This window comes from Odocoileus virginianus, chromosome 30, assembly GCF_023699985.2.
Source record: "Odocoileus virginianus isolate 20LAN1187 ecotype Illinois chromosome 30, Ovbor_1.2, whole genome shotgun sequence".
Classification (NCBI taxonomy): Eukaryota; Metazoa; Chordata; class Mammalia; order Artiodactyla; family Cervidae; genus Odocoileus; species Odocoileus virginianus.
Window position 1 is genome coordinate 20,610,571 of NC_069703.1, and position 26,242 is coordinate 20,636,812.

A 26,242-nucleotide genomic window follows, 5' to 3' on the forward strand; every position below is an offset into this window, starting at 1 on the left:
GTATTGGTTGTATTGTTGTAGAATATATCCTTGTAGTTTATTTTATACATAATAGTTTGCAACTCTTAATTCCCTACTCCTGTCTTGCTCTTCCTCCATCCCTCTCCCCACTGGTAACCATTAGTTTGTTCTCTATATCTGTGAGTCTGCTCCTTGTCTGTTATATTCATTAGTTTGTTGTGTTTCTAGATTCCATATATAAGTGGTATTTGTTTTTCTCTTATTTCAATAAGTGTAATAGCCCCCAAGTCCATCCATGTTGTTGAAAAATTTCATTCTCTCTGTGACTGAGCATATGAATATTCCACTATATATATAAAATAAATATATATTTATATACATAAATATATATATAAAACATAATATTGGGACTTCTCTGATGGTACAGTGGTGAAGAATCCATCTGCTAATGCAGGAGACGCAGATTCAATCCCTGGGTCACGAAGATCCCCTGAAGAAGAGAATGGCAACCCACTCCAGTATTCTTGCCTGGGAAATCCTATGGACAGAGGAGCCTGGAAGGCTACAGTCCTTGGGGTCACAAATGGGTCTGACACGACTTAGCGACTAAACAACAGCATAAGATAATATTATTCAGCCATAAAAAATATGATGGGGTATATACAGATAAAAGATGTGATATATATATGATGTATATATAATATGTGATATATATGTTTATATATAATGGAATATGTCATATCTTCTTTATTTGTATGATACTAGACACTTAGGTTGCTTCCATGGAGTTAGAATCTCTTTGTAAAGCTTCTTGAGGTTGATTGCCCCTAATATTTCCTTTTTCTTTAAGGCAAATATTGTATTTATATATTATATTTGCCTATGATTGGAAGATATATTCCTGATTTATTATCTCTGTATTCAAATTTCAAAGTAACAAAATAATAATTTTATACACCATATAATCCAGGTATAATAATTTGGTCCAGGTGACCAAATTCCTTGTTCACGGTGTGGGCAGAACCCTCTGCCTTCAAACAACTTTTTAAGCTAGTTTAACTTTCAGCTCTGAGTCCTGGTCGCAGTCTTGAGATCACAGAAAGTTAGGGGCTGGAATTACTCAGTCACAGGGATGAGCTTCAAGTCCAGAGGTGAGGAGAGGGTTCCTGGAAGTGACCAATGAAGAGGAGGAGAAGGGCAGAGGCCACAGGGGATGAACCGGAGTGGCCTGGCGAGGGCCTCTGTGTTCACCCCTGCATCTCCACTCTGTAGAACCGGGGCTGCCTCGGAGCAGCAGCAGCCAGTAAATCTGATGTAAGAACGTTTTTCTTGTAGCTTCCAGAATTTAAAGACAGGGCCCAGTAGGACCCTTAATTGGACCCAGGAGATCCCAGGATGCCAGGAGCTACAAGCCCTTGATTACTGAGGGGGCCCAGCCAATAGTTACAGCTCCTGGAAGGCACGGTCAGGTTGCTTTTACAAGAATGGCCTAGGGACGGCCCCACACAATGACACTGGATTGGGGCCTACAGACTCCATATTGCTCAGGCCATGAATCAAAGCCCTCAACACTGTGGTCAAACAATACAAAGTGGACGCCCTTCTTGATGTTAATCAATGTATGCATGCCCCAAAAGGAGAAACTCCCTGTCTGCCACTGGATGGGAAAATGTTTATGAAAGAAACACTGCAAGATGGCATAGTTGGCACCTGGAAGTCTGATGACTGACTGATACGTACGATCACTGCCTTGTTGTTCTGTCCAGCTGCGAGAGACAGAAATCCAATCTTTCCACTCTCCAGAAGTTCCAGCCACAGACCCTTCTTCTCCAAGTCTAAAAGTTCTCCCTTGTACCCACACCCATAGGCTGGACAATAGCTCGCCTCCCAGGAAGTCTCCGGCCTGACCTCCACGTTTTCCTCCTCTTCCTCCAAGTCATTGCTACCGCTCAGCATCATACAGTTCCAGATGTCTTCGCCCATGGGGTTCATGATGGACTTGCCTCCTGTGGGTCTGTGCTTGCAGAAGCGGCCCAGGATGCAGGGCCTGGGGCCCTCAGCAGGGGGCAGGCAAGTGCGGGTGACGGGCCTCCGCTTGGCATGGTTATAGGGCAGGATGCTCTGCCACAGGTCCTGGCCGTCTGGCCAGCACGCCTGGTGGCAGGGCCTGAGAAGCATGCTTGGGGGCAAGTCGCTCAGCACCTCCCTGCATCTCAGCCAGTGCCCCTCGCCAGTGGGCCTTCACTTTGCCGCCTCCTTTTTCTTAAATGTGAAGATTCATGAAGATCTTGAAGTACAGTTCTTGGGAATGTCAAGAATTTACTGTACATCAAAATATTGATAGTGTGTTATCTCTGGTGGTTGGAAGAATGATCTTAAGTGTCTTCTTTGTAGCTTTTTCATGAATATGCATTACTTGTGGAGAAATTAACATTACCTTTAAATGCTGTCTTGAGGTTATGCTTTTGCTAACCTTTTTCTGGAGGATGCTGGATGGGTGAGCAGTGTGTAGAGGTGGGGATCCAATTCGAGTGGGCCCAGCCAGCTCCTACCTTCCTGCAACAGAGTGTTGCCAGGAATCAGATAATAGGGAAAGGAGATGGAGGAGGAGGCAGGAGAGTAAAAGAGAAAACCGCACTGTCACGAAAAGCTCAGAACTCCCCTTTCAACCTTTCCCTTGTAATTAGTTGGTACAGCTAGCGGGGAAGAGCTCTTGGTAAGTTAGAACTTGTTGGGCCCCAGTCCTCAGGATGTTTAAGACTTGCTCAAGTGTTTGGGGAAAGCTTAGTTCTCAGATAGCTCCTCCTCCTTCCCTGTCGGTCTTTTTATTTTAATTCCCTGCCTGGAGGGGGTTTGCAAAGAGTTGGAAACTTTCTAATGCACTGACCAAAGAGCCTTCTCTCTAGGGCTGGTCTGGGGATGCTGGGATGAATTTGGTTGAAGCAGATTTCCCTCTGCAGTGATTTGGGAGCTGACTCTGCCAAGTTCTTGAGGGGAGCAGTGGGGGAGGAAGAAGGGTGGCCAGGGTCCTGGAGGGTTAAGTGCATCTGCCTCTTAAAAGGACTCTGTGATTGCATCATTAGGTCCACTCAGGTAGTCCAGGACAATCTCCCCATGTCAGTATTATTGGCTTCCACCTATAAAATCCTTTTTGCCATAGTTGTGTCTGACTCTTTGCAACTCCGTGCATGGTATTCTGCCAGGCTTCTCTGTCTATGGAATTTTCCAGGCAAGAAAACTGGAGTGGGTTGCTGTTTCCTTCTCCAGGGGATCTTTCCGACCTAGGGATTGAACCTATGTCTCTTATATCTCCTGCATTAACAGGCTTACTCTTTACCATTAGCACCACCTGAGGATGCCCCTTTTGTCATATAAGGTAGCCTATTCACAGAATAGAGATTAAGACATGGACATCCTTGGGGGGCATTATTCAGTCTACCACAGATGTTTTGCTGAAAGTTTTGTTTTAGGTTTGAAGGATTTGTTAACAAAAGAAACTGCTGGCTACCCAAAAACAATTTCAATTTTTTATAAAAGATTATTTAACTTAACTTCAATACACAGTTCTTGGAAGAAAAGAAAGAGAAACAGTAGAGAGAAGTAGCAGCATGTACATCACCCAATTGGGCTGAAACCTACGTCCAGACTTGAACAGTGCTGGGAAATCCCGAATGACAGTAATCTGATGTTCCAAATGGGAAAGGGTCCCCAGTGGTGGGTCCACTCCATGGGTGAGCCTTCAAATTGCAGTTTTGGGGGTTTGTCATCAGTTTGCATGCAAAAACGCAGCTCTGGTTTTTCTTTAACTTTTACAATGCTGTCTGTTTCACCTTGTGAGTCATAAGATTTTCCAGACCCCAGGTGACTAACCAGGTCCCCAGGGGATCCAGAAATTCCAGAAAGACCCACACCCTCTCTTATCTAAAGTGCCTCTTGGTTTGTTGGTGACAACTGTGCTTCCTGGCAGGCATGTTGTCTAGGCAGAGTCAGAAGTCGGTCAGAGGCCTGCTCTCCTGCTTTTGAAGCCTGAGCAAGACTAATTCCATTTTAATTTCCTTAACAACAGAGATGGTTTTTGCTTCTAGAACAGTTGTTTCTACCTGCCTGTGTTGTAATCCCAGTAAACAAACTCCCATTTACCAAACATAGCGTCTGGCCTTGACCTGGACCAAAAGTTCTATGAAGAACACCTAGTAACTTTCTGTACTCTTTCTGATGCTGGAGCTATTATTTTTATCCTCATTCTGTGCTGTGCTTAGTTGCTGTCGTGTCCAGCTCTTTGCGAACCCATGGACTGTAGCCTGCCAGGCTCCTCTGTCCATGGGAATTCTTCAGGCAAGAATACTGGAGTGCGTTGCCATGCCCTCCTCTAGGGGATCTTCCCAACCCAGAGATCGAACCCAGGTCTCCCACATTGCAGGTGGATTCTTTACCACCTGATCTACCAGGGAAGCCCCCTCATTCTACAGAGAAGAAATTAAAGCCTGAGATTTGAGTGACTTGCTAAGATCATACAGTCAAGGATCTGAGATTTGAACCCAGGTCTGTAATGGCAACCCACTCCAGTATTCTTGCCTGGAAAATCCCATGGACGAAGAAGCCTGGTGGGCTACAGTCCATGGGGTCGCAAAGAGTCAGACACGACTGAGCGACTTCACTTCACTCACTGTTTGGTTCCAAGATCATTCTTTTCCACGTCTCACTCATACGACCATGGTAGCAATCCCCTTGAGAAAACTTCCATTGGTCCTTGCTCATTCCCTTATGTAGACCCCTCCCACATCGTACTGGGATTAGTCAGGGTGACCAATAGAATACCATGAAAGTGAAGGTGTGTGTCTTCTGCAGTTAGGGCATCCAAGACATTGTAACCATGCTCTCTCTTGGCACTCTGGGGAACTAGAGGCCATCCCACAAGCCTCTCAAGCAACCCTATGAAGAGGTCCACACTGTGAGGGACTGAGGTTCCTTGCCGCAGCCATAGCTGGCATCTCAAAACACCTAGAGCCCCAACCTTCCAGCTGGGACACTCTCAGGAAACTGTAAGACAATAAACTTTTTTGTTTTGTGCTTTTTAGCTGCTACTTCTTGAAGTAATTTGTTACACAGCTATTTATAACCAATATAAGGCCCAAGTTCTAGAAATGTGGGCAAGTTTGTTCTGAGCTCTAGCTATGCAAAAGGGGTACTGGTCAGACCTTGATCCTCTGAAGCTTAAGTTCTGTTCCAACCACTTAGCACCTAAACTTGGAGTGAAGAACCCAACAGTTATAGAATGCTTCTCCTTCCTGAGCCACTTTCCCCAAAGAGAAGAAATACTATTCATCTATTATCCTATAGCTCTACGACCATCCATGGATCCATAATGCCCATAAATGATTCTCTCAAGCCCAAACTCCTTTGGCTGGCATTTCGCCTTCCCATCTCTCTCGTGTTACAGCCCTTCTGGTCTCATTTTTCACTGATCCTCAGGCTGACCCTTCAGGCCTGGTTGGACCAAGGTGTTCACCGCTACACTCTCTTCTTGGTTGTTGATTTGTACTGCTCTTCCCCCATTAGTTGCAAAGGAACGCACAAATCCAAGCAGAGAATCTGCTAGGTACTAGAAGACAATGAAGGATACTGTTTATGTGCAGTGTCTCTATTTGCACAATAAGCCATTTTTACAAAGAAGGGAATGGAGGTGAAATGACCTGCCCAAAGTCTTAGGGGAAGTAGGTGATGGAATCAGTACTGACAGTCAAGCCCTCTCAGCCTTGTGTCTGTAAGCTCAGGATTTTTCCACTACACAGTCTTGCATCTGACTCACATTTCTGTGGAATTTTACAATTTTAAAGCCCCTGCCTATGATCATCTTTACTGAGCTTCACAACAACCCAGGGTGATAGAGCAGGGACTGCTCACTCTTTTTCACAGATGATAAACTCCACGGGGAAGAGTATTTGTCCCCATGGGGACAAATGTCAGAGCTGTGATTCTAAGTTAATCTCTGCCTCCAGACCCACCGCTCTTTCTTCTGTCTTCTCTTTGAACCTCTCTCCAAACTTACCAGAGAGTTCTGTGTATCACTTAGTGCATATTTGTTGGCTGATTGAATTTTTAATGTATTCTTTAGTAAATGGAACTTCCCTGATAGCTCAGTTGGTAAAGAATCTGCCTGCAATGTGGGAGATCTGGGTTCGAACCCTGGGTTGGAAAGATCCCCTGGAGAAGGGAAAGGCTACCCACTCCACTGTTCTTGCCTGGACAATTCCATAGACTGTATAGTCCCTGGGGTCGCAAGAGTCGGACACGACTGAGCGACTTTCACATTCACTTTTACTGTAAATGTTACAGAGAGAGTCTGATGGCTGGAGAATTATCTGTGATGACTAAGACTGACTTAAAAAAAAAAGCTGTGAGGACAAACTCCAGGAGGAGCTTTATGATTGAAAGGCTGAGAATAGTAACACAGTGTTGAACAAAGGAAATATGGGACTAACTCTGCTGGGGAATCTCTAAAAATGACCCATTCTTACCTGGATTTACAAAAGTTCTATTTGTTTGTAGGGGCAGGGGATGGACAAAATGAGCTATAGAGGGTCCAGCATCCATGACTCTGGTGTGGATGTCATTGTTATCTGAGTCACTGAACCAGAACAAAGGAAGAGAAAGAACATTGTCACGTTCTTTGTAGGGGATTCCTCAGTGTTCAGGAATTCAGCTGATGAAGTTCTACAGAGAGATTCTTGGGGCCAAGTCATATAAGATCAGATTCCTTGGGCCTGTGAAGCTTCACAGGTTGTCCCACCCATGCATAGTCCTTACATATCATGAGACACTCCAGAGCGTGCTCAATGAGTATCTGCTGAATGATTGATTGAATGTCACATAAATGGATAAATGGACAGCTGTGGCTTTCTCCTCTTTCTCTAGGGTTCTCACAGTATTTCACCCTGTCCCAGACACCCATTCCAGTTACAACTGTTCTTTGTTATTAGGGCTTCCTTCTGCTCTAACCGCTTGCAAATCAAATCCATTGGACTCTTGTCCTGCCTTCTGTGGGCATAGTCCAGGACTGGTCACCCCCAGCTGGTGATCATCTTCCCTGTTTTTTTTTTTTTTTTTTTTAAGCACCTTTCATTTGGATTCAGAACATACTTGGAGTAAGAGATGTGAAGAGACTCAGGCATAGCCAGAAAGCAACCTTGAGCACTGGGCTGTCTGGGACTAAGTTTCCCTTTCAGAATCCACTCTGGGGGGTTTGTGAGTGAGGGGGCCATTCCCCGGATTCCACTGGCCTCCATCTGGGGGCCAGGAGACATGGCTGACTCAGGATCTATCACACATGAGCCTGCATGTATGATCTTGAACAAGTTCTTCCTGATCTTCGCCTGGGCCTCTTCACTGTGAATGAGGTGGTCAGATTCCTTCATTCTGCTGTCCACTCAGCAGTTGTTTTCTGAGCATCTGTGATGTGCCAGGCTTTGATGACACATTGGTAAACACAATACAGTTTCTGCAATCAGGGACAGTATGTACAAGGAGAGGCAGAGAAAAACCAATGAAAGCAATGAACAAGTGGGGAGAAGATGTAATGTCAGGTGAGTGTGAGGAAGGTAAGTACAGCCGGGCAAGTAGGAGTGACTGATGGGGGTCTACTTTAGGTAAGGTGGTCATGGCAGGTGTTTCCCAAGAGGTGACATTTGAGCAGAGATGTGAAGAAAGGAGGGAACAGGCCAGGCATGTCTCTGAAAGAGTGAATCCTCAGAAAAGTGACAACAAGTTCAGAGGGCTTTGAAAGGAACCTATTTAGTGTATTTAAGAAGCTGCAAAGGACTTCACTGACAGTCCACTGGGCTTCCCTGGTGACTCAGATGGTAAACAATCTGCCTGCAATGCAGGAGACCTGGGTTCGATCCCTGGGTTGGGAAGATCCCTTGGAGAAGGGAATGGCAACCCACTCCAGTATTTTTGCCTGGGGAATTCCATGGACAGAGGAGCCTGGCAGGCTACAGTCCATGGAGTTGCAAAGAGTTAGACACAACTGAGTGACTGACAATTTCAATGATTAAGAATCCTCCTGCCAATGCAGGGGACACAGGTTTGATCCCTGCTCTGGGAACTAAGACCCCACATGCCGCCGGGGACCTAAGCCTGTGGGCCACAACTAGAGAGCATCCCTCACTCACCCCAGCTAGAGAAGGCCTGTGCACAGAAACAAAGACCCAGCACAGCCGTTAGAGTGTCCGACTCTTTGCGACCCTGTGGACTGTGGCCCACCAGGCTCCTCTGTCCATGGGGTTCTCCAGGTAAGAATACTAGAGTGCATTGCCATTCCCTTTTCCAGGGGATCTTCCTGACCCAGGGGTAGAACCCAGGGTTCCTGCATTGCAGGCAGATTCTTTACCATCTGAGCCAGCAGGGAAGCCTTAACTGAATACTTAGAAAACAGCAGCAGCAGCAAGGAAGCCAGGTAGGGACAAAGTGCAGGAAAGTCACCAGGGGCCGGATCACATGGTGAGGACCTTGGATGACCTCTTGAGTGACTGGGGCAGTCATGGGTCTCTGAGAACAGGGGGCTGGCGAGGTCTGAGAAGTGTGTTAAAAGGGGAACTTGATCCCGAGAGGTCCGACCTGGGCTGCTCCCAGTCCCAGGCTAAGGCGATCAGGCTTGGTATGGGAGGGGGCAGGGTGGACCCAAAGCGAGGTCCTGCCCAAGAGGCAGACTTTGTGAGCTGTGCCAGGACAGACCGAGGGAACCTGCCTGCCCATGCCTCATCCTGTTCCTGCTCCAGGGCAGCAACCCAGACCTTGGTGAGCAGTAACACAGAGCTGACTGACAGATGAACCCACACCCCCAAACCATAGGCTGTGGTGGCCTTGGGGTTGGGGCGTGGGATACTAACTTAGGGGTTAGATGTTTGGGGTCTTGGCCACTCCCAAAGGATATGTTCTTCCCTCTTTAGAAAAATCCTTCCTCTTCCCTCCCCTCTTTTCTCTAGTTTCCCTTAGCACCATCTTTATTCTTCCAGTCAATTCCCTTTTCTTCCTTATCTATATCCAGCCTCCAAGGACTGCACAGCAACTCCTAAAAGTTGAGAGCTCATTAAATAAAATCTAGTAAGATGAGCTCCCTGGCCCATCGAAAAGCTAAGACAGTTGCCTTTGTTCCGGAAACTAGAAAGATGTAGTGTCTGATGTTAGGGATTGTGATTCTGGAGTCCTCTAAAACCTCCTAGTAGGTCCCAGGGAATTACATATTGTGATAAGACTGAGGATGTAGGTCCACCCAAGGCATTCTGGGAAGACAGGGAAGGGAGCTGCTGATCCAGCAGAGTGGGGCGGGGCCATCATGGAAGACTTCACACAGAAGGGGCTGTTTGCAATAGGGTTTGAAAGGTGGGTCTGATTTTGCCAGAGAGAGAAAAGTTGTATGCGAGAGAATGTTAGGAAAGGCCCAAGAGCAAGGAGACTGGTGTGTCTGGGGAATGACCAGTCAGTTATCTAAATAAACACCAAAAAGTCTTACCTTAGTGGAAAAATCAGATGTGCTAGTTGTTTAATCCCATCCAGTAGTTTTTGTTTTGTTTTGAAGTAACTATCACTAAATAAACAGCATAAACACAGATGATCTTCAGGTAATAAATGAGATTAAATATTTGTATTATGTTTGGGTCAAAGGGTAAATTTAATGAGGAGAGAAGGGAGGAGAAGGTTGGGGTCAGGGACAGAAGATTTCCTGTTTAGACAGAACGGTGTCTGGTCAGTTGGCGACATTTGATCCTGAACGGAAAAAAAGAGAAAGTTTGGGAAACCTGGTTGAAAGATTTCAAAACACTCCACTCAATTGGAAAACCACTTCTCAGATCTCCTACTCTCTTTTCCTAGAAATGGTTCATTTTGTTAAGAGTATTAAGAGAAGAAGGGATTTAAAGAGAAGACATTCTGATTCAGAATAAGAATACCTAGTGTTCCTACCACACCTTTCTCCCAAGGAGCTCGGGTTGCTGGAGAGAAATTATGTCATTAATTCCTCACCTCATTCCCGCCTTCTTTTCCTTCAAATTATCCCCCTTGCCCCAGCTTCCTTGATAGCTCAGACGGTAAAGAATCAGCCTGCAATGCAGGAGACCTAGATTCCATCGCTCGATCCCTGGTTCAGGAAGATCCCCTGAAGGAAATTACAACACACTCCGAAGCTGCTTCTTGATACCTAACTCAAATCTCTTTAGCTGTAGTGGAGCCTCGTTTTTGGGGGCGTTGTTTCCAATTGGCACAAAGAACGAGTGTCTTGCCCCTCTCGCATCAAGAAGCTTCAGAAACTTCCCTTAACTGGCCAATTTTTAAAGTTAATTTGTTAGATCCTCCATCTTGCAAATGAGAAAGCTAGACGTTTCCAAAGCTGTTGGGAGGGAAATCCTTGCCTCCTGCCTGCTTGTGGGGGTGGACCACTGACTCAAGGATTCTTGGGCCAGTACTGAGCTCAGAGCCCTCTCCTGTGCATGACAGACGAGAGCAGCCAGTTCTGATGGTTCCCTGTCCTGAAGGAGCTTTCTGGAAAGGATGAAGCACATATGTGTGTGTGCTGAGTCATTCAGTCGTGTCCCACTCTTTGTGACCCCAGGGACTGCAGCCCCCTAGGCTCCTCTTTCTATGTGGATTCTCCAGGCAAGAATACTGGAGTGGGTTGCCATTCCCTTCTCCAGGAGATCTTCCCGACCCAGGGATCAAACCTGTGTCTCCTGCAATGCAGGTGGATTCTTTCCCGTCTAAGCCACCAGGGTAACATGTGTCCACAAAAAGCTAAACATCAACTTAAGCATTAAATGTCAATGCAAGATAACCATGGACAATATCATGAAGAAGAGTATTATTATAATACTTTAAATAATAATAGCTAATGTTTATTGAGCACTTGTTATGTGCCAGGCCTGTCCTGAGTATTCTGGGAAAGGTCAGTTTTCATTCCAATCCCAAAGAAAGGCAATGCCAAAGAATGCTCAAACTACTGCACAATTGCACTCATCTCACACGCTAGTAAAGTAATAATCAAAATTCTCCAAGCCAGGCTTCAGCAATACGTGAACTGAGAACTTCCAGATGTTCAAGCTGGTTTTAGAAAAGGCAGAGGAACCAGAGATCAAATTGCAAACATCCTCTGGATCATCAAAAAAGCAAGAGAGTTCCAGAAAGACATCTATTTCTGCTTTATTGATTATGCCAAAGCCTTTGACTGTGTGGATCACAATAAACTGTGGAGAATTCTGAAAGAGATGGGAATACCAGACCACCTGACCTGCCTCTTGAGAAACCTGTATGCAGGTCAGGAAGCAAGAGTTAGAACTGGACATGGAACAACAGACTGGTCCCAAATAGGAAAAGGAGTACGTCAAGGCTGTATGTTGTCACCCTGCTTATTTAACTTATATGCAGAGTACATCATGAGAAACGCTGTGCTAGATAAAGCACAAGCTGGAATCAAGATTGCCAGGAGAAATATCAAGAACCTCAGATATGCAGATGACACCACCCTTATGGCAGAAAGTGAAGAAGAACTAAAGAGCCTCTTGATGAGGGTGAGAGAGGAGAGTGAAAAAGTTGGATTAAAGCTCAACATTCAGAAAACTATGATCATGCCATCCGGTCCCATCAAGTCATGGCAGATAGATGGGGAAACAGTGGAAACAGTGGCTGACTTTATTTTGGGGGGGGGCTCCAAAATCACTGCAGATGGTGATTGCAGCCATGAAACTAAAAGACACTTGCTCCTTGGAAAGAAAGTTATGACCGACCTAAATGGCATATTGAAGAGCAGAGACATTACTTTGCTAACAAAGTTCCCTCTAGTCAAGGCTATGGTTTTTCCAGTGGTCATGTATGGATGTGAGAGTTGGACTATAAAGAAAGCTGAGTGCTGAAGAATTGATGCTTTTGAACTGTGGTGTTGGAGAAGACTCTTGAGAGTCCCTGGGACTGCAAGGAGATCCAACCAGTCCATCCTAAAGGAGATCAGTCCTGGACATTCATTGGAAGGACTGATACTGAAGCTGAAACGCCAATACTTTGGCCATCTGATGCGAAGAGCTGACTCATTTGAAAAGACCCTGATGCTGGGAAAGATTGAGGGCAGGAGGAGAAGGGGACGACAGAGGATGAGATGGTTGGATGGCATCACTGACTCAATGAACATGGGTTTGGGTAGACTCTGGGAGTTGGTAATGGACAGGGAGGCCTGGCATGCTGCGGTTCATGGGGTCGCAAAGAGTTGGACACGACTGAGTGACTGAACTGATACTGATCTTTACTACTCCCTTCTGAGGTAAGAATGATTATCTCGTTGTAGAAAGGACAAAGCTGAGTCATAGAAATATTGAAAACCTCGCCTAAGATCACAAAGTTAGTAAATGCAAGAATCCATGATGTGACTCCTGATTACTTAATACCAGAGTATGAATGATGAAATTCCAACAGGGAGAAAAAGCAATGTAAAAATATTTATTTATTTATTTTTGACTGTGCTGGGTCTTCGTTGCTGCGTGGGCCTTTTTTCTAGTTGGGGTGCACAGGCTTCTTACTGCAGTGGATTCTCTTGTTGCAGAGCACAGTTTCTAGGGCACTTGGGCTTCAGTAGTCATGACTCCTAGGCTCTAGAGCACGGGCTCAATAGTTGTTGCACGCAAGCTTAATTGCTCCACAGCATGTGGGGTCTTTCTGGCTCAGGGATCAAACCCATGTCTCCTACATTGGCAGGTGGATTCCTTACCACTGAGCCAGCAGGGAGGCCCCCAAAGCAGTTTTTATCATGATGGGACATTGACCAGATTCTGATACTTGTACATGTCTGAGGGAGTGTATGTTTTGGAGAAGGTGCAAGGGGTTTCAAACATCCAACTCTGTGACTGGCAGGGCTACTCGTGACTTCTCTAACTTTAGTAAGACCAAAAATTCAATTGTCAACATATGATAGAGATACCTGGATGGTTCCCAAGGCAGAGTAGGTAGAGAGAGCTGGAGTTCAACAGGCAAGACAGATGTCATGGAGAAGGTGGGATTGGAGTGCAGAATATGTGGGGGAGGTAGCTGAGGGCACCCTTTCCTGCCCTAGAGATGTGGCTCTAAGTGTTTAAGTTATTGCATTAGGCAACTGTCTTTAGTCATTATATCAGATAGGATGTGCTTATTTGCAAATAATAGAGAATTTCCCTGCAGTCGGCTTAAATAAAAATGGGGATGTTTTAGCTTGTATAATCAGCAAGTCAAGTTGAGTGGCGGACTTCAGGCAAGACCCAGTCAGGGTGCCAGCTCTCTGTGAGTCTCTCGGTTCTGCCCTCTATGTGTTGGCTTTGTCTTCAGGTCGCTTTTCTCATGGTTGCAAGATGGCAGCATACAGGAGCACACTCCTTGTTCTTGTCCACCCTCAACCAACAGACTAGAGTCCTGTGCAGGAATGGTGGGATCCAGTGTGAAGGAAAATGTGGGCATCTTGTTCAAAAATTATTGAGAATTTCACAAAGGAAAAACCAGAATATTAAACCAGTTATGGAATCCTAGTAAGTAAAGAGCCCTGGGTGACTGTATTGGTCATATGCCCATGAGGTTGGTTATGGTCCTATGCTTATTCTTCTTGGGCTAACTTGAACTAATTATTGTGATTCCCAGAAGGGTACCATGAACTGATTGACTTATTTGAATTATTGTTCTTTCTTGGACCAATTCTTCCTTTTTTTTAAATTTAATTTTTTTATATTGGAGTATAGTTGATTTACAATATTGTGTTAGTTTCAGGTGTACACCAAAGTGATTCAGTTACGCATATACGTATATCTGCTCTTTTACTGATTCTTTTCCCATATAGGTTATTACATAATATTGAGTAGAGTTCTCTGTGCTTACAGTAGGTCCTTGTTGATTATCTATTTTATATATAGTAGTGTATATATGTTAATCCCAAGCTCCTAATTTGTCACCTGCACCCCACCGGTTCCCCTTTGGTAACTGTAAATTTGTTTTCAAAGTCTATGAGCCTGTTTATGTTTTATAAGCAAATTCATTTATATCATTTTTTAAGATTCCACATATAAGAGAAAGGGTCTGATATTTGCCTTTCTCATCTGATTTACTTCACTTAGTATGATAATCTCTATGTCCATCCGTATTGTGACAAATAGCGTTATTTCACTCTTTCTTATGGACGGGTAATATTCCATTGTTTATATGTACTACATCCTCTTTATCCATTCCCCTGTCAATGGACATTTAGGTTGCTTCCATGTCTTGTCTATTGTAAATAGTGCTGCAATGAACATTGGGGTGCATGTGTCTTTTTGAATTATTGTTTTCTCTGGATATATACCCAGGAGTGGGATTGCTGGGGCATATGGTAGCTCTATTTTTAGTTTTTTAAAGATCTTCCCTACTGTTCTCCATAGTGGCTGTACCAATTTACATTCTCACCAACAGCGTAGGAGGTTTTTCTTCAGGCCCTCTCCAGCATGTATTGTTTGTAGAGTTTTTGATAATGGCCATTCTGACTGGTGTGACGTGATACTTCACTGTAGTTTTGATTTGCATTTCTCCAATAGTTAGTGATGCTGAGCATTTTTTCATGTGCTTTTTGGCCATCTGTATGTCTTCTTTGGAGAAATGTCTATTTAGATTTTCTGCCCATTTTGATTGGGTTGTTTGTTTTGTTGATACTGAGCTGTATGAGCTCTCTGTATCCATATATTTTGGAGATTAATCCCTGTTAGTCCCTTCATTTACAAATATTTCCCCCCATTCTGTAGGTTGTCTTTTTGTTTTGTTTATGGTTCCCTTTGCTGGACCCATTCCTATGATAAGTTGGGTGAAATTATCTGATTAGCTTAGACCAATCAGGACTCAGCTTTGGAGTTCAGGTTGGGTCATGCTCTACCCAAATTACAAGTGCTGCAAAACAAAGATGGCGGAGTGAGGCATTGTTGGCTCTGTGCATGGCTTCATGATGCGTGGATTAGACAGTCCCTCCCAGCCAGATGAGCATCCGGAATAGGCTCCCATTTCAAGAAGTAGCCTTGCTGTGTTCTCCTTCCTTTTGTTCAGAGCAAATCATGCTTCCCTCTGGTGAGCAGAGGAGAGGATAGATTTCAGGCAGTGTGGAGTTAGGGAAAGAACTTTTGAACTTGTACTTCTAGGTGTCTGTTCAAAGGAATGAAATCAGGATCTTGAAGAGTTATCTGCATGCCCATTCTCATCGCAGCATTGTTCGCAATAGCCAAGCTATGGAAACAGCCATGCCGTGTCTGTCAAGAGATGAATGGATCAAGAAAATGAGTGTATTTACAATGGACCCCTGATGCAAAGTAGTGACTCATTAGAAAAGATCCTGGTGCTGGGCAAGATTGAAGGCAGGAGGAGAAGAGGGTGACAGAGGATGAGAGGGTTGGATGGCACAATCCGATGAGCATGAGTTTGAGCAAGCTCTGGGAGTTGGTGATGGACAGGAAGGCTGGTGTGCTGCACTCCTTGGGGTCGTAAAGAGTCAGACATGACTGAGTGACTGAACTGAACTGATGACTCAGCTTTAAAAAAGAAGGAACATCTGCATTTGCAATAATGTGGATGAACTATTTCTCTAGTTCTACATTTTTAGAGTTCACGTATATATGATACTATGCAGTCTTTGTCTTTCTGTGTCTGGATTATCTCACTAAGCATAATGGACAGAGGAACCTGGCAGGCTGCAAAGAGTCAGACACAGCTGAGTGACTAACCACACAGAGAAATAGAGAGAAAGATGGTGGTCTTCAGGGACTAGGGGGTGGAGTGGGGAAATGGGGTGATGTTGGTTTAAGGGCATAGATTTCAGTTATAAGATGAGTAAATTCTGGGAAGCTAATGTAAATCACAGTGACTATGAAAAGAAAGAGTTAGTCACTCAGTTGTGTCCGACTCTTGCCACCCCATGAACTGTAGCCTGCCAGCCTCCTCTGTCCATTGGATTCTCCAGGCAAGAATACTGGAGTGGGTTGCCATTCCCTTCTCCAGGGGATCTTTCCCACCCGGGGATCAAACTCTGGTCTCCTGCATTGCAGGCAGATTCTTTACCATCTGAGCCACCAGGGAAGTCCTCTAATATTGTATTGTATACTTTAAATTTGCTAGAAGAATAATAGAGCTTAAGCGTTCTCACCACACACACTACACACATGCATGAATGGTAACATGTGAAGGGATGGATATGTTTAATAACTTGATTGTGGTAATCTTTAGACATCTACTCATATCAAAACACTATACTGTACATCTTAAATATATACTTTTTTTTTTTTTTGTCAATCATACCTCAGTAAAGCAGGGGGAGAAAGACGATTCTGTGTGAGCTACTTGCAAGCAGATTTAAGATCAGTGCTATTGCAGTAAATGAATGTGACCGTCACATTGTAAAACTTGTGAATAGTGTTAAAACATACACGTATGAAAGATATTTTTAATTCTAAAAAAAAAAAAACCACATTGAGGTTAACCTCTCTGCTTGATTCCTCACCAGGTACATTATCTTGAACATATAACCTTATTTCACTATTACTGTTTCCTAACTTTGAAGAAAAACAAGGCCAGCCTTACTCTTTCCACAGGCTGATGTGACAATGAGATGAGATTGTATAAGTGAAAATGCATTTCAACCTGGTCAGGACAATATGCATGAAAAAGATAGCTGCTATTTAAAGTCTGTGGACTTTAACATCTTGAAGGCTTAACATGCGAGTCTTTCCCAGATTTTATATAGGAAATAGGGGAATGGGAAGTGGAAAGAAAGATGAATTGGGCAGGGTAATTCAGAAGGTCATGAAAAAAGGCTCTTGAGCTTAAAAATGAGGCGAAAGGTGATGGATATTAAAGCTAGAATACAGAATCGAGTTTCTTGTCCAAAGCAGTAATTTCAAAGGCAAATCATCCTAGTTTCTTACTGACATATAAAATCACCTCTTGGTCTCACCCGCTGGGTCCCCTACCACCTCCCCTCCCCTCCTTTCCCTAACCCCCACTCCCCACACATAATTCTTAAGCTGCTCCCACTATCTTTCCCATCACTTTTCTGGTGCTGTGGCTCCATGTCCTCTAGGCAACTTGGAAAGGATCACCAGTCATCGGTCCTTAATAGTTGAGGGAAAAAAGAATGGAATTATGTTCCAACAGGTTCCCAGGGCTCAGGCCTCTGGTTCATGCCTCCTTCCAATCTGAGATTCCAGCATCCATCATTCTTGACAGTTGCTTGCATGGGGACGCCCCTTCCAAGTCTGTAAATCCCAGGTGCTCCAACAGGGAGGGCAACTTGCCTGCAGCCTATCAACACATCTAGATGGCTATCTTGACGTAAACACCTGCAACACTGAAGGCGCGTCTACAGGTAAATTAGATGTTACCCAGCCAGACTAAAGGTGGTTATTGCAACAGTTCACCCCATCGTGTCCCCTTCTGCCTCACCACCACCACGCCAAAAATGCCACAGCCTGATTTTGTACTATCGCACATAAAATGATATACTAAAGGACAATACCAACCCTTCCAGGCCCCCTTGGTTGTCCTGAAAATTTGATTCTTGTAGATGTGGAAATAACTAAAGATATTGCCTTGCTCATTCTTCTATTTCTAGGCAAATCTATCCATTGAGATAATCTCAGGAAGGGGTTTGTATAGGCCTTTCCCTAGAAATTACTATAGAAGGAGTTGTTGTAGTGTCCTTGGTTCGCCTGTTCTAGTGCTTTTCAACCAGACATTTTGATGAAACTTCATGATTATGAGAACATGTGTATCAGCTGCTCAAGATCCATTTTATTTTATTTTTTTTTCTGAAAACACCACCCTGATTTCACAGGGTGGAATTACCTGTGGGTGCAGTGTGTGTGTGTGTTCACTCAGTCATATCTGACTCTTTGTGACCCCATCGACTGTGGCCCGCCACGCTTCTCTGTCCATGGAATTTCCCAGGCAAAAATACTGGAGTGGGTTGCCATTTCCTCCTCCAGGGGATCTTCCTGACCCAGGGATGGAACCCCTGTCTCTTGCATCTCCTGCATAGACAGGCGGATTCTTTACCAACTGTGCTATCTAGGAGGTGGGTGCAGACACGGTCTCGGTAAAGTCCTGCCCTGGTCTAAACAAGAGGTGGGTCCATGCCCCAGCTAGTGGACTTTCTCTCTTGAGACTTAGTGGAGATTAGTGACCCGGATGAGCCATGCTGGTGGAGCCCTTTCCAGAGGGTCTCCTGGTACACTGGGCTTCTTCGCTGTCCCACACTTGCCCTGATCCACTCTGGACCCTGCCTGCCTGAACCTGGCCTCCAGTTTTTCCTCTGATCTTGGGATCCACCTATGTCAGCCCCCAAAGTAATCGCCAATCCCCAGGTGAGTTATCTTTGTGCGGTTCAGGTGCAGCTGGATGGGATCTGGGTGCCCTCTCCTCTAGCCCGATAGCTGTGTCGTCCCCTTAGGTGGCTTGAGCCCCTGGCCTCGCTCTGTCTTCTTGGAGCCTTGGGCAGCCATCCAGCTCTCAGGTGTGAATACACACACTTTTCAGATTTTCAGCCTTTGCTCATTGCCAAGGCCGTTTCTACCTAGAGTTCACAGTGGCACCCGCGTAAACCCCGAGTCCCTTCTCTCCTGCCACCTGCCACTTTACCAGCAGGAGTAATCACAGGATGATAGTGTTAGCCTTGGATCAGATTTTAGTGAGAGATCGTCTGACCTGGTTTTCTCATTTTCCAGATGAGGGAATGGAGGCCTAAGAAAGATCAGGGAGTTTGTGAAGATCACAGAGTTAGCAGTGATTCGTCTTTTTCGGAAAACTGAAGAAATGAATCAGGAATCCTGGAGAAAACTGGCAGGTGGGTTTGTGTTATTTCAATGAGAGGCTCTAGCCCCAGTGGCCACGAGAGACAGCAGAATGGGTTCTCAGGATGTTATGGCTTGGCTATCAACCAGGCTGTACGTACAATGATAATTCAGGACATCTGTCCAGCATGGGATAGACATTTCCAGAGACAATTGTATAATGTCTTTCCAAGTGTCTGTTAATAGAACAGGTTCTTTGGGAAACCAGGGAGGTGTGGTCAGATGAAGGTTGGAGTGTTGCCAGATGGTGAGACAGTGGGAGGGATTTGCTTGTGGATTGGGGAGGGGGATGAGAAAATCCCTGAAGTCCCCACAAGCCCCCAGATTCTACAAATCTCGCTAAGCTGGGACTCAACCCAGGCCTGGAGTTGTTTTGTTATTTGCTTATTTGATTTTCAGCTAGGGCATGCTGCCTCTGCCCAGGCCACTAGGACCATCAAAGGTCACCATGGCCATCCTTCCACCTCTTCACTCCTGTAAAGCTGACTGAAGTCTTATCAAGATGGGAAATACCCCAGGGAAGCAAATTCATTCTCTCTGGACCCATGCTTTGGTTTCATATGCTTTAGATTAGGAAGTTCCTCCCAGTGTTATCCCTGGGTGTGGATTTCATCCCTTTTTTGCTGGGAAAATCGTATTAACTAATTCACGAAACGTTTATTGAACCCTACGGTGTAACACTGTGCTAAACTAAAGGAATATCGAGATGGACGAGTCAGAGTTCACATGTTCTTCAGCTCCAACTGTCCAGGATGCCAGATTTCAGATTCAGGTCACTGGCCTACCAGCCCCCCCACCCCCTGCCTGCCACATCCACACCCCCCTCCCCAATACACGATTCAGTTATAGCCGTGGCCCCTGCAGGGTTTGCTTTTTTCTGGGGGCTGTTCTTTGGAGCAGTTAGTCCAGGTGTTGGTGGGCAGTGAGATGCATTCGGAGTCTGAAACATTTTCCCCTCCTTTCTCACAATTGCTGATGAGAGATCACATTCCTTCCATTTATGAATTTGCTGCTCATTGAAATGTAAATCTTTCTAAAGAGAAGATTCAGATATGCTCTGATCAGTTGCAACTGATGTCTATGTAATTGGTGATGAAATAAAATGTTTTCTTACTTTCATATAATTAAAAAAGTTACCCCTGACCACTAGAGAAAAACTGGAATATAGAGAAAATGCATAAATAAAGAAACAAAAAATCACCCATGTTCTTAAAACCCAGAGACAACTGTGGTTGAAGTTTTGTTCTAGTTTCTAGCAGGGCATATTGCTTAGTTTACTGAGAGGATAAAAGCAAAACCTCTCAGCAAGGTGTTAGGCTAGTTACTAGCTTTGTGTTCTTCTATAAATGACTAAAATATTTTTTTTTTTGCCTCAGTTACCTCATCTGTAAAATGGGGATAATTGTGGTGGCTATGCTATAAGGCTATGACGAAGATTTAGTGAGTTGATACATGTAAAGTACTTAGAGCATTGTCTGGTATAGAGAAAGTGCTCAAAAAAAGATAATTGTTAGTAGTAGCATTGTTATGGCTGTTGGGTTTCCCAGGAGGTGCTAGTGGTAGAGAACCCACGTGAGTTTGATTCCTGGGTCAGGAAGATACCCTGAAGGAGCCTTGTGGGCTACAGTCCATGGGGTCTCAAAGAGTCGGACTCGACTGAAGCGACTTAGCATGCATTACGGATGTTTTGGTTTTGTAACTCACGCACAGCTAAGCCTCCCTGGGTTGCCTTCGTGGTTGTTGTTCTGTGCTCTCTGGAGGCCAGTCCTTGTGGTCCCCAGTCCTACCCAATGCCAGTTCCTAACTCATTGCTGAGTGAAGTAGATTGTTCCAGAATATCTAGGGAAATGATGGAGGTGTTTACATCACACTCTGCAGCAAATTCTGCCCCTTTCTGTAGATTTGAAGCATCTGTGAGCTTTCTCCAAGGTTTAATCCTGGTGGAAATTGTCCCATTTTCTCTCCTCTCTCTTTCCCAAGAAACTCATCTTCAGCCTCTCCAGCCACCTGGCACTTAATCCTCACACCACCCCCTCAAAGTCTCACCAGCTTACAAAGCCAGCAGCTGCAGTCAATAGAACTGAAGAGCCAAATCCTGACCAAGCACACCCCCGGGGCCTCGTCTCATCCAGCCCTGTGTGGGTCCAACTTACACACATGGATACACTTAGAGCAAAGTGTCTAGGTAGACCCCCAAACAGGAGTCTTTCTTCTTACACTGTTTGGTGTCTTTTTTTTTCTTTTCACTTGCTAATGTGTTGTGAGCACTTCCCATTACATGATGGTACATCCATGGGGCAAAAGATTAGATGGTCATTAAAAATATTCTTAGAAGTTCTTTCAAGCAGGTTTTTTTTTTTTTTTTTCTTTTAATAGGGAGGAGGCTGGAGGCTGCAGGCTAGTCAATAAGGCTGCCAGCAAGTGAGGTTCTGTGCCCACGTTCACAGACCTCTTGCTTGCTCCCTCGCTCAGTCGCTTCAGTCGTGTCTAACTCTTTTTGTGACCCCATGGATTGTAGCCCACCAGGCTCCTCTGTCCATGGGAATTCTCCAGGCAAGAGCACTGGAGTGGGTTGCCATGCCCTCCTCCAGGGGATCTTCCTGACCCAGGGATCGAACCCACGTCTCTTTATGTCTCCTGCACTGGCAGGGAGGTTCTTTACCACTAGCGCCACTGGTGAAACCCTGTAAGCTGGCTTAATCACACCTGCTTGGTCATCATTAACCCCTTCACGAATGCTCTCAAGACCATGGATTAGAACATGTTTTTGTAGCTTTCAGACAACTTCTCTTCCTTATCCTCTGCCTGTCTTTCCTCTTCTACCCACCCTTAAAAATGGCAGTCCTCAGGACTCTCCCTGGGCTGTCTTCCATCTCCTGTCTGCGTGGTCCCCCAGGGCACCTGCCCTATTACAGAGCCCTCAGTCATCATTCACTCGCCTAGGATCTTTTCCCTCAGCCCCACATCTCTGCATTGGGTCCTGACTGCTCTACTTGGCTTTCTCCCAGACCCCAGTCAATGTATTCAAAGTGGAATCCATCATTTCTGCCCCAAACGTGCCCCCTGTCTGGTTCCCTGTTTCAGTCCACACCATTCCATTCGCCTACTCCTCAAGCCAGAGACCATGTGTATCTTCTCTTTCCGCTTTCCTCCCATGTCCAATCATTGTAGTCAGTGTTTCATAATTATTTTGTAATCAATCCAAACTACTACTCTGTACTCCAACTTGTGTTCATATTCTGTCCTTAATATCAAAATGCTTAGAAAAAATGAAGCATAGGAGATGGTAGATGGCAGCGGTTTTGGTCTGTTGGTGTGTTTTCAGTATCAGTGATGGAGTTGCTGTTGATTGCTACTGAAACCCAGACTCTTTCCTTTTATTCTAACAGAATTCAGTTTTGTTCAGATTTCCACTTCATCTCCTGCTTCAGAGGGCAATTCCAAATAGTCTAAGGCACCAATTCTCCAAGTCCCTGAGACCCTTCCAGGGGGTCTGGGAGGTCAAAACTATTTTTATTCTAAGCCATTATTTGCCTTTTCACTCTCATTCTTTTATGAGTATACACTAGACTTTTCCAGAGGCTGTCATGTGATATTGCAATAGATTGAATGCAGAAGCAGATATGAGAACCCAGCTGTCTTCTATTAACTGGAAATTAAAGGGATTTGCAAAAATGTGGAACACTGCCACACTTCTCACTAAGCTTTAACAAGGAGTTTTTTTTTAATAACAAATATGTTATGTTCACATGTAATGAGTTTATTATTGTTGTTTTAAAATAAGCTGACAAATGTTTTGAAAACTTTCCAGTGTTAATTTATAATACAATACACATCAATACCTTTAATCTACCTAAACACAAGCTCTCTGGTGTCCAGTTTTAGAATATTAAAGGGTCCTAAGTGGAAAAAAATTTGAGAACCACTGTTCTAACTTGGTGACAGCTATTGGTTATGTAAGTGACCCAAATTAGCCCAATCAGATCAGATCATGGAAAGATTTATATTCCATGTCTGGGGCAGAGATTTCTCTGCTTCCTCTTGTTGGGTGTGAAAAGTTTTAGTTTCCATTGCCACTGGTAGGGTGTCGCAAGGATGCTGACTTGACCTTGTCTGAGGCCACCCTCTGCTCTTCCTGTGATACGAGAAGGTCAATCTCCATACTGCTGGATCCAGTTTGAGTTGGATTCTCCATTATTTGCCTCTGAAAGCCTGTTCACTGATGTAGCACTTACCAATGATCCCAACTCTACATCCAGGTCTGGTGTGTGCCTGTGTGTCTTTCTTCCAATAACACCAATTACCCAAATTCTGATACTACCTGGAGAGGTTAATAGCATCACATCCCACAGGTTAAGGATTCAATCCCACAAAACTGTCCTCCTGCGACCACTCCCCATCCCTACTTCAGATGCCAGGGTACCTGTGCTTCTGACTGATGGGCTATGATTGAAGGTTCCAGTGGCTCCTTCCTTGGTTCAATTCATTTGCTAGGGTGACTCACAGAACTCAGAGAAACATTTTACTTACTGGATCACTAGTTTCTTACAAAAAAATTACCAGGAGTAGCCAGGTGGAGAAGGTGCCCAGGGCAAGTCATGGGGAAGGGACTTGGAGCTTCTGTGTCCTTTCCCTGTGGTCCCCTCCCTGCAGCAACACATGTTCACCATCCTCAAAGCTCTCTGAACTCTGTTCTTCTGAGTTTCTGTGGAGGCTTCATCATGTAGGCGTAATTGATTACATCATTGGCCATTGGTGAGTGATTCAACTTCCAGACTCCCTCAATTCCCCTGAGGCCAAGGAGGTGGGACTAAAAGTTTCAACCTTCTAACCAAGTTTGGCTCTCCAGGCAACCCGCCTCCATGCTTAAGTGCTGTCCAGAAGTCACTGAAGACATCTTTATGGCTTTTATCTATTGGGAAATGTCAAGGGTTTCGGGGGTCTGTGCCAGAAACATGGACAAAGACAAAATATATATTTATTATCAGAAATCACAATGTCATAGGTAGAAAATGAGGAGTTGGCACCTCCTGCTTCCTCTCTCTCATTGGTCCTAAACTTTGGAAGATGTTTTACTGTCGTAAGTGAAAGTGAAGTTGCTCAGTCGTGTCTGACTCTTTGCGACCCCATGGACTGCAGCCTACCAGGTTCCTCCATCCATGGGATTTTCCAGGCAAGAATACTGGAGTGGGTTGCCATTTCCTTCTCCAGGAGATCTTCCCAACCCAGGGATTGAACCCAGGTCTCCCTCACTGTAGGCAAACGCTTTGCCGTCTGAGCAACCAGGGAAGCTAGTGGTAAAGAACCCACCTGTCAATGCAGGAGATGTTAAGAGACACAGGTTTCCGGGTCGGGAAGATCCCTGGAGGAGGGCATGGCAACTCACTCCAATATTCTTGCCTGGAGAATCCCCATGGACAGAGGAACCTGGTGGGCTATGGTTCATGGGAGTCACAAAGGGTTGGACAAGACTGAAGCCACTTAGCATGCACGTATAACCTATCAACTGCCATATTAGATGAACACAGAGGTTTCTCCAAATGTGAGAAACCATCTAGAAGGAAGAAGGTGCTGAGAAGGATGGGATAGCAGAGAATCGAAGCTGTACACCATAGAAGGTTTCCTGCATGTAGCTGTTCCAGGGCACAGGGAGAGACAGGTCAGAAGTAGGGATGTCATAGAAATCGCAGACCTGGTGTGTCCTTTGAGAGCTAGACTCCTCAAAGCTGCATCCCTTTCCCTGCCCCACTCCTGGTCCCCACCGCTCCCTCCCCTAGCTCTCTTCTTTGTAAACCACACTGTCAGGGTCTGTGTGGCTGAGCTGACTCGGGGTGACGGCTGTGAACATTTACCCCTTTGTCTGGCGAGGGGCGGGCTAAGCCTCACGACCCTGGGATAGAGGCGTGTTTTCTGCCCCCGACATCCACACTGCCGAACTGAGAGCGAAGAGGCACGGATGGGGCCAGAGTCACCTGCGGCAGCTTGGGGACCGTCCCCGGTACCTTTTCCTTCTGTTGGCAGTTGTGCTAGTCTGTATGTTGTCGCTTTATTCAGGACTTTCAAAGGGTCTTGCAGGTGAGTTTGGGTGCAGTGGGTGGGATGCCAACATGGTAGAGACATTGCTGCCATGCCTTTGAAAAGAGCATTCTTGCCTGTTTAAATTTAGCTTGGTGTCATGGGGCAATAACTGACACCTTTCTTTCTTTTTTTTTCTTCTGGATTGCAGCTTTTTTTGAACTTTTTATTTTATATCGGAGTATAGCCAAATTAGTAATGTTGTGATAGTCTCAAGTGGATAGCAAAAGGACTCAGCCATACATGTAAATGTATCCATCCATTCTCCCCCAAACTCCCCTCCGATCCAGGGTGCCACATGACATCGAGCAGAGTTCCCTGTGCTATACAGCAGGACCTTGTTGGTTATACATATTTTAAATATAGCAGTGGGTACATGTCCATCCCAAATTTCCTAACTGTCCCTTCTCCCCCTTCTTCCCCTCTGACAGCTGGAAGTACATGTGTTAGTCGCTCAATCGTGTACAACTCTTTGCCACCCCATGGACAGTAGCCCACCATGCTCCTCTGTCCATGGAATTCTCCAGATGAGAATACTGGAGTGGGTAGCCATTCTCCTTCTCCAAGGGATCTTCCCAATCCAGGGATCAAGCCCGGGTCTCTGCATTGCAGGCAGATTCTTTACCATCTGAGCTACCAGGGAAGCCCATAAGTTCATTCTCTAAGCCTGTAAGTCTGTTTCTGTTTTGTAAATAAATTCATTAGTATCCTGTCTTTTTATATTCCTTTCTTAACAGGACACTTTTTAGCCATAGCAGATATTTTCTGGCAGTGTGGGAGTGACTACCTGCAAATTTACAGGTACTTCTTGGGTTGGAAATCTCGAAGTGAAGTTGTAGAGAAGCTGAAAAACATTTGTTTGACTTACGTCTTCTTTTTGGTGGGCAGCGGAGTGGGAGAGGAAGCAGAAAAAGAGCTTGGGGGCCTAAAAGGACAAACTGGACTTTTCTCTAATAAATTGCAAGTAGGATACTAAAAGTCTTTCTTGTTACAAAGAGATTAAAGCTGGATAGAAGCTCCTTGAACTTTTTTTTTGGTTACAAAATAAAAAACTGCTAGGAGGACACAAAGCCCAATGGAGTTGGGATAAGCCCTGGGGAGACTTTATGTCCAAGTTAGGATAATCAAAAAGAGTTTAATTTACTCAATTCTGGAGTAAAACCAAGGCTGCATTCAGCAATATTTGAAGCCAGTTAAAGGTCAGCGAATGAGATGCCCAGTTGTGTTTAAATGTTTGCTTCTATTTATTCATGTCTTACTTGTATTCTAAATCACATGCTTTCTTTTTTAACTAAAAAAAAAAAAAAAAGATAATCATCATGCCTAATTGTTTTATCATATCTTTTAATTTT

General features: G+C 44.8%; 1 long non-coding RNA gene across 1 annotated transcript in view; it reads left to right on the plus strand.

The window, feature by feature from the left end:
- Positions 1 to 26,242, plus strand: part of LOC139032185 (uncharacterized) — a 230,336-nt gene that overhangs the window by 19,244 nt on the left and 184,850 nt on the right. Inside the window, exon 2 of the long non-coding RNA XR_011484701.1 lies at positions 18,690 to 18,808. This is a non-coding gene — a long non-coding RNA (uncharacterized lncRNA). The remainder of the gene's footprint in view (positions 1 to 18,689; positions 18,809 to 26,242) is intronic.